This window comes from Vicugna pacos, chromosome 19 (assembly GCF_048564905.1).
Source record: "Vicugna pacos chromosome 19, VicPac4, whole genome shotgun sequence".
Classification (NCBI taxonomy): Eukaryota; Metazoa; Chordata; class Mammalia; order Artiodactyla; family Camelidae; genus Vicugna; species Vicugna pacos.
The window spans coordinates 38,465,086-38,471,681 of NC_133005.1; positions in this window are offsets into that span (position 1 = coordinate 38,465,086).

Here is a 6,596-nt window from a genome sequence, read left to right on the forward strand (position 1 = left end):
TTCTGGACATGGCAGGTGATTCTTAACTGGAGAGTGCCTTAGAGTCTCCAAGGGAACTTGCTGAGAACACACATGCTCGGGCACCACCCAGATGCCCTGGAAAAGAATCTCGGGGTGTGGAGTCCAGGCACAGAGCATGGAGACACGGCGTGGGTGACACTAGTGAGCCCCTCCTGACTTTATCACCGAAACCTGATCTGAAATCTTCAAAGCAGACCAGGGGGAAATTTTTTTTTTTATTCTAAAATTGATTCACTAACAATGTTTAACAACTGCCTGCAATCCTTACATAAACATGAAAGTTGATGAAGAAACACTTGAAAGTTAAAATCAGTGCTAAAACCTTCTGTAATAGGTTATAATCAAGACTGAACTTGTTGGACATTAAGTGGTGATTACACAACTAATTATTTTGATGAGCGCTGGCTGTGAGTCTTGCCTGGCACCTACCTGAGTGTGGCACACCTGTGTTTTAATAGTATGTTCACTTAGATAATCTCACAGGAGCAGCCATACACATGCCTGACTTTTTCCCTCTCTTTTGTATAGTTAATGTCTGAACATGAAAATGCTCAAAAAGTATAAAAAGGTATACAGTGAAAAGTGGGTGCCTCTTCAGTGTCTCACAGCCCCCCAGTTTCCTTTCCAGGAAGTAAACATACATCACCAGTTTCTGGGATGTTCTTCAGAACTTTCCTACATACCCATAAAGGTATATGTGTATCCATCCAAATGATACCATAATGTAAACAATACTGTACACCCTGTTTTTTTTTTGGCATACCAATGTATTTTGGAAAATATTGCTTATCAGAGGATCTATGTTTGCCTCGTTGCTTTAGGAAGAGTTCAGTTTTCCATTGTGTGTGTATATATATATATATATATATATACTAAAATTTACTTAAGCAATCTCTGTTAATGAACATTTTGTTTCCGTTTTTTATAACTACAGACAAAGCTGCAATAAATATCTGTATCTATATCTGTATCTATGCCTGTACGTGAGACAGTAGATCTGTAGAATAATTTCTTAAAATAGAATTGCTAGGTCAATGGGTTTATGCATTTAAAGTGCTGAAGCCTTCCCGGGGGGGTTGTAGCACTTAGAACTCCCATTAGTAACTTGTCGGAGTACCTCTTTCCTACATCCTCACACAGTGTTATCAAGTTTCTGATTTTTGTCAATCTGACGGGTAAAAAAATGCTATGTTGTAGATTTAGTTTGCACTTCTCTAATTATGATACAGTTCTGAATTTAAGCAAACAAAAGCAAACTCTTAACAACCATCTGCATCAAAACAGAACAATGTACTTACAATCTGTGTAATTATTGACGCAGAAGAGGTTCAAATATAACGCGTCGATGGCAAAGGAGACACTTTGTTCCAAATTTTGCATCTCAAAGAGCTAATCTGACGGTACATGTGAACTTGCTGGGGTCCGCAATGTATTAAAAGTTAGCCTGTGATACTCTGGCTTGTGTGTTTTCAAATGGTTTTAATATGTTAAAGATACATTTAAATGAGATATTTGCTCAGCTGTTGAAACCCCCCCAGTGACACTGTGGTTTGAAAACGACTGACCTAATCCTCATTTTACACAATGGGAAACTGAGGCCCTTCCTTTGCTGTGGGATCCAAAGCTACTGATGGAAATTGGAAAATATTGATTTATTTTACCTTTTTGAATACCTTTTTATTTTGAAATAGTTTAAGACTCACAGGAAGTGCCAAATCAGTACAGAGTCCTCACACTACCTTTCCCTCAATGATAACATCATATTCTTTTTTGAATTGCGAATAAATAATCTTGAAATGTTCATTACTTTTAAATGCTTTTTACCCTTGTAGGTTCGCAGCCAATTCAGGAGGTAGTCCTCTCACAATTGTATTGATAATCCAGATTTGCATTAAAACATCCTGGGAATTATTTTAGTTAGGGCCACTCTTGCTAACTGAAGTCAAGAGTCCCCCAGATACAAAGGCTCAAAGTCACAGAAACTGACTTCTCATTCTCAGTGGTCTAGGATGGTGTCCCTGTCAGTGGAACGGGAAGTTCTTGGTCTCCTTGAAGGAGACCTAGGCCCTTTAGACTGGGGGGTGGGGCAATGTCTGATGGACAGCTAGCGGGCAGCCGTTCTCTCCCATGATGTTATCACCCAGGAGATCGGGGGACCTAGGTTTTAATTCAGTTTATTACCTAGCTAAGTCTAGTGGACTGTTTTGTTTGCTTGGTCTTCCTAGGACTCCTTTCTTACTTCTGATAACAGGACTGCTTCTTTCCATGACTTACTTTTGGGAATGGCTCCCCCTCACTCCACCTAATGTTAATCACAGCCCCCCCCCATCCCAGTGGTCACAAAGGTGAGCATGGGACCCCGACCTGGCCAGTGTCTCCTCCCACACTGAATTCCCTGGAGTGCCTCCAAGCTTCCGTACCTCTGCATTCTGTTCTGTTTCCTACTTTGTCTCCCAGGATCATGACCACGCCTTTAGTCTGGGCTCGAGGTCTCTTCTGTGAAGCCTCCTTCAGGATCTCCTGGGTGCCTTTAGGGGCCTTTCCCTAGATCCCTGTGTGGCCGTATCCCAGCGCTTACCCCAGTGCTGTGTACTGGTGGACTTGCTGGCCTGTTTCAGTTAGGACGCCTTTGGCTGCTGACATTTACAGGGAGTTTTTCTCAGTTATGCCTCAGGGCAGAGATATCCCCAGTCCTCCCAGTAGCTGGACAGACCTGGGTTTGCTGGCGTTCCTGGACTGCTTACCTTGGTCAGGACCAGCTTTGTCTGGGGCTGTGTCCCGCTTCAGACTAAGCTATACGTGGAAATAGTAATTTCCTTTCACTAGTGATTAATTTATCCAGTGGACAGGTGGGATATTGTGATTTATATTGAGAAATATGTATTTGGTTTTCAACATTTCTTGGCATGGAGCTCCTAAAACCCCTGGAATTTCCTAAGTGCTGTGAGGAATTAAAATATCTTTTGTTATGTTAATGAGGCGACTTGTGGAAAGCCCCTAAGTAGCCTAAGGATGGGGGCTGGTTGTCAGGGGGAAGGAACCAACCCTGAGATGAGAGGGCTGGAACTTCCAGTCCTACCTCCCCTCCTCCCTGCAGAGAGTAATCGCCAATGGCCAATGGTTTAATCAACTCTGCCTCTGTAATGGAACCTCCATAAAAACCCAAAAGGACAGGCATCAGAGAGCTTCCGGGTTGGGGAACGTATGGTGATTCAGGGAGAGCACGGGAGCTCTGGGCCGCTTCCCACATCCTTGCCCCCGGGCATCTCTTCCATCCGGCTGTTCCCGTGTTGTGTCCTTTTATAATAAACTGGTAACTGGTAAGTAAAATGTTTCTCTGAGTTCTGTGAGCCACCCAGCAAATTAACTGAACTCCAGGAGGAGGTCCTGGGAACCCCTGCCCTACAGCTGTTGTCAGAAGCACAGGTGACAACAGGGACTTGTGATTGGCTTCTGGAGTGGAGGCAGTCCTGTAGCGCTGAGCCCTTAACCTGTGGGATCTACAGGCAGGCAGTGTCAGAACTGAATAGGACACCCAGCTGGTGTTGGAGAACTGCTTGGTGTCAGAAAAAACCCCAAAACATACCTTGGAATATGTGACCAAGTTCTGCTCAGTAAGACATAGAGGAAATCTCCTGGCACCTCCTGAGAAAGACCTTCCATCCTGAAAAGAAAGAGGCATGTGAGAAGAAAGTCCTTCCCTCCCTCATTCCCAGCTTCATCCTTTTTAGTCTGGGCGTTGCCATGAGTGGACCAGGTTTCCCGCGCTGTGGCCACCATCCTGTGGACTCCAGGGGCAAGTCTGTGGGCGGAAGCCGGGATGCTGAGGTAGGTGGAGAGCAAAAGGGAAAAGAACCTGCGATCTCGCTGACACCACTGAGCCACTGACTCCGCTCTGGGACTGCCTACCTCCTGACTTCTCATTAATTGTACTAATAAATGTCCTTACGATTTCAGGCAGCTCTCTCTAGCTTTTTTCACATCAGGATACACGATTAAAATAATAATTAATTATTGTCACACCAGGGTAAAATGGCAGAAATTTTGAGGCATTGATATGGAGGCTGGTAAAATAAATTAAACATATTTATGTTATTTCCTTAAAATATATAAAGTAGTTTTAGAAATTAAATATAATTGTATAAAACTTCTTGTTACAAAATACCAGATCTTTACATGAGAAAATTGAGTTTGCATCCATAGATGCAACTTTTATGTATCAGATTTTATGCTTAAAGTGGCTACATGTAATTTCTTTTTGGGTCTTTCTAATGATGATCTTTCACATATTTGACAGGTACCATCAATGAAAAGCTTTGTGAGTACAGGGAGACTATATAGAAATATACAACTAGTTTTTTATAACACCCTTTCAGAAATTTCCAATACTAACATTTTATTTAAAGGCTCTAACAGTAAGGATCTCCTTTGTTGTCACTGGTAAATGTTGGAATTTCTTGTGATGGTGCAAATGACTTTCAAGTCCAATCAGACTTAGAGGTGAAATATTGCATATTTTACAATACTGATGAACCGCCACCTGCAGAACACAGAGGTGCGGTTTAAAAAACCCCCTGCAGTGAGCCCGGATCCACTAAGCGGGCACGGCTGAGGATGCAATGACGTAACCAGGTTACATAAAGGCAGAGATCAGGACGACTGCCTGGAAGTGGACCAACCAGGAGTTCTGGCCAGACGCTCAGCCAGCCCCGGGTCAGTCGGCTTGGGTGCGGTGTGCCTTGGGCATCTGGAACCCCGGGTCCTGCAGCAGCTCCGTGGCGCGTTGGCCACTGTGCGCAGTAGCAGCAAGCGAGCCCTGCAGTGGGAGTGGACGCCCAGCTGGGAGGGCGTCTTCGTGGTCGCATTCGGCACATCAGGCACCCTAGGGCTGCTCAGAGGGGGGCCTCAGTGAAGACGTGGTGCTTCCTGCTGTGGAGGGTCCATAGCTTTGGTATTTGCCAGTTTTCTGTCGGTTGTTAATGACAGAAATCCAACTTTGAACTGGCTTTAAACAAAGAAGGGGATTAATGACTCCTACGTCAGAGATGGTGTTCTGAGGAATGGATTTTTTTCTTCCTCTTGCTGGCCTGATTTAGACAAAAATAAATTTCACCAAGTTAAATTTGTTTTTAGTTTAGTTTTCATTTTCATCCATGTTGTAAAGGCACATAGTTTTAAAGAGTTAAATAATTCTACAAGGCTTGTTGTGAACGAGAGTGTTCTCTCCACCCCTATTTTCCAGGCCCCCAAAGAATCACAGTGTAATTATATTTAGACAAATATTCAATGTTCGCATTATGTAAATCCTGGTCATAGTTGTGCCATAGGATATTCTGATTATTTTTCCTGTTCTGCACAACTTTTTGTTTTCATTAGAGTTAAAATTTTCCCTCTTCTGTTTATCTGCTTACTTTTCTGTGCACTAATTCATCTGAATGCCACCACTGCCACCACAATGTGTAACTCTCTTCTCACTGTATTCAAATACTTTACCATTTCTATCGCGTTCATGTTCTGAAGGTTCTTCCGTGTGGGCTGGAGCAGCTGAGCAGCTGTGTCTTGGGCTGTTGTCTTTATCATCATCCTGGGGATTTCACAGGCTTCCTCCTGATGGCAGATGCTCTGGTTTTACAGATCTCATGTCTCCACTTGGTTTATTCTCCACCATCCACTTTGTGTGTGTGTGTGTGTGTGTGTGTGTGTGTGTGTGTGTAGCAGACTCCTGTGACAAAGTAGAAGGAAGGTACATTTCAAGATCGAACATGTGTATCCTCATACTTTTATTGACTTGAGTTTAAAATGCTAGGCTGGATAGACTTACTCAGCAGTGAAAAGGAACACATGACAGAAACACATAAAAACTTGGATGAATCCCAGAGGCAGTCGGTTGAGTAAGAGAAACCAGGTTCAAAGGTTACCTACTGTAGGATTCCATTTGTAGGACACTCTCTAAAAGCCAAAATGATAGCAATGGAGAACAGAGCAGTGAAGGCCAGGGTTGAAGGGTGAGGGGAAGCCTTGGGTACAAATGGGCAACACCATGGAGATTTTGAGGGTGGGGGATTGAACTGTTTGGTGTCCTGACTGTGGGGGTGGTCACCCAAATCTAGACATGTGTTAAAATTCATAGAACTGTATGCTGAAGGAAAAAAGTCACTGTCTGTATTACAAAACAAAAGCAAAAGAAACACCCTAGGTTCTAATTCTAGTTGATTCTTGTTGTTCGAGGGAGCGTGTCCTGCAGTTACCATAACCACCAAATTAGCCAATATTGAGCTGCTGTCTGGGAGAAATACAGAGTTGGGTTCCTTTGAGCCACTGGTCATGACATTTTCATACGCCCATCAGTCCATAATCCTATTTTGTGTGTGTTTCTGTTGAAGGACAACTTATTTCATATGCACTCATGAGCATTGGACTCTGCCAATAGAGCGGCTGCCTGTGCCCGAGCCATGCTCCCCCCCTACACCCATGTTCCCCACGGGGTGTGTGGGAGCTTCTTGCACCAAGAGCAGTTCAGCGCCAGCTTGGGGCTGTTTCAAACAGTTTGAAATCACTGACAAGAAGCACACACA